General features: G+C 40.1%; 1 pseudogene; it reads left to right on the forward strand.

Moving 5' to 3' along the window:
* The first annotated feature begins 1,131 nt into the window (after window positions 1-1,131).
* Window positions 1,132-1,989, forward strand: LOC100344583 (succinate dehydrogenase [ubiquinone] iron-sulfur subunit, mitochondrial pseudogene; annotated as a pseudogene).
* Window positions 1,990-2,552: the final 563 nt, after the last annotated feature.

Here is a 2,552-nt window from a genome sequence, read left to right on the forward strand (position 1 = left end):
TGGATGAGTCATTTGCAATACTTCAACCTCCTGCAACCCACACAACCCAGGTCTATGACTTGTATTTTCTAAACAGCTCATGAATCAGCCTCCTTCCCTCCAGTTCCCCTGCATGGTCTTGCATTTAGGTCATCATGCTGTTTTGCCTTAATTACTTCAAATGCATCCAAACACTGCTATAGTCAACTGTACTGACCTTGCTGCATCCAGCTTCCATAAAATCATACCAATTCATATCATTTCCCTTCTTGAAATACTACAGTGGTTTCTCTCGTATTATGTATCCTAGCTTGGATAATGTCAGTCTCTCCAGATTCCCCCTCAAAATTCTCTGCATTCATCTTGCCTACCATGCACACATGAATCACTTGCATGCACCATTTCCTCTCCTCTATTAATTCCATGCATAGTTACATATATCCCACCCTCTCCCCTGGAGCATATCAACATGCTTGGTGCTATGAGGCTGGTGGCCAATCTACTTCCTCACAGTTTTTCCTTGAGCATTCCTACTTGAACCCTCATGATGGCACCTTTCTTTATCATGCCTTCTGCTCTCCATTGAATGTTCTTGATGGCTATATTTATTTACATTTCCCTTGCACACATATTCATTTAAAACACTCTAGTTCAGACGATTGTTTTCTTTCAAAAATGTTGTTCTAGTTTGACAGATATATGGAAAGAGAACTTCCATCCACTGATTCATTCTCCAAATGCCTGCAACAGTTGAGACTGAGCTAGACTGAAGGCAGAAGGTGGTAACTTAATGCAATTCTCCTACATTGGTGGCAAAGACCCATCCACTTGAGCGATCGATCACCTATTGTCATCCAGAGTGTGCATTAATAGAAACTGAAGTCATGGAATAGAGTTGTGTATCAAACCCAGGCACTTCAATGTGAGATATAAATGTCTTAACCTCTAGGCTAAATATCAACCATTCTTCCAGCTTTTGTGACATGTATTTCATCTATTGCCAGAAATTGCATCCAACACTAATTTTGCTCACCTAACATCCTGTTTAGAGATATTTGATTCAATGTGTTTCTTTCTTTTGTGGAGACAGAAATGTTTGTTGGAGTGGGGTAATGAAATGTGTATAGGTGGTCAGGAGCCAAGAGTGTGGCAATGGTCAAAGTCTCCTTGAGTCACCAGTTCTATCTATAACTTTTGGCAGAGCCTGTGTGCAGGCCTGCCCAACAGCCCAGACACCTGCAAGCCTCAGCTCTCTGAATCAAAAAATTTGCCTTTTCCTGATAGGATCCAGACAAGGCTGGAAATAAAACTTCATATGCAGGCCCAAGAATTTAATCTGGACGAATGTGGTACCATAGTACTGGATCTTAAGATTAAGAATGAAATTGATTCTATCTTGACTTTATGAAGATCACACAGAGAAGTATCTGTGTCTCTTTTGCAATGGAGGCCACATTCTGGCTTGCACCTGAAGGATTGACACGAACCTTGGTAAACTCTCAAAACTCATCCATCTACTGCATATGTGTGTACTAAAGGACGTTGTTCCTGCTTTGAGCAACTCTAACACAGTACAAATCCATTGAGCTCTATTTGAAGAAGGATGAATCTCAGTAGGGCAAGCAGCAGTACCTACTGTCCATAGAGATGTACTATATGAGTGCATCCTCTATACTGGGGGCAGCATCAGCTGTCCCAGCCACTGATGGAACAAAGACAAATACCAGGGGCCTGCAATCCTTATGCATGCCTATCACTGGATGATTGGCTCCAGAGATGAGCTCATGGAGGAGCGCCTGGCCAAGCCACAGGACCCTGACTTTACCACTACCACATCATCATAAACTGCACTAGGACTTGTCTTAAAGGCTGAATATAAGGAAAGCTGTTGCTGACATCAAGAAAATGATGGCAACCAATAAATAGAAAGAGTTAAGGTTTAAAACTGTTTCCATGCTAAACACAACTTCCAGGCAGCTCAGAGTTGAGCATAATTCATGTCTAATTTGAGTTCCTTCAAAGTTCTTGATTTTTCATGAACATAGCACGCTCAATAAAAATTTTAAGAAATAAAAAATGTGCATAGGTCTCCAAGTCCTACTATTGCCTTGTAAGAATTTTGAACATACAAGGATGATAACTAGCTTTCTCTTAATTACATCATTAGCTTTGGGGATATTCTCATCACATACAATATTTATTCATTCATTCATTCAAATATCATTGATGGAACACCTTAATACAGCTATTAAGTTCAACATGCATAGATCAAATCTTATTCCACAATGTTTCAACTCCTGCTCAAGTTATTCAAACTCTCTGAGCATGAGTGTCTTTATTCAACATTGATAAAGTGGGGAAAATTGACTCCCACGATTATTTGATTAAAAGGTGATGATGCATATGATGCACATAGTCCAGTGCCTGGCACACAATGAGTGCTCAATAAGCAGTGGCTCATTTACACAAAGACACCCTACGAGGGATAGGGAACATTTTTCTGCCAAGGGTCATTTGGATATCTATAATATCATTCATGGACCATACAACATTATCAACTTAATAATTAGCCT

This window comes from Oryctolagus cuniculus, chromosome 7 (genome assembly GCF_964237555.1).
Source record: "Oryctolagus cuniculus chromosome 7, mOryCun1.1, whole genome shotgun sequence".
Lineage (NCBI taxonomy): Eukaryota > Metazoa > Chordata > Mammalia > Lagomorpha > Leporidae > Oryctolagus > Oryctolagus cuniculus.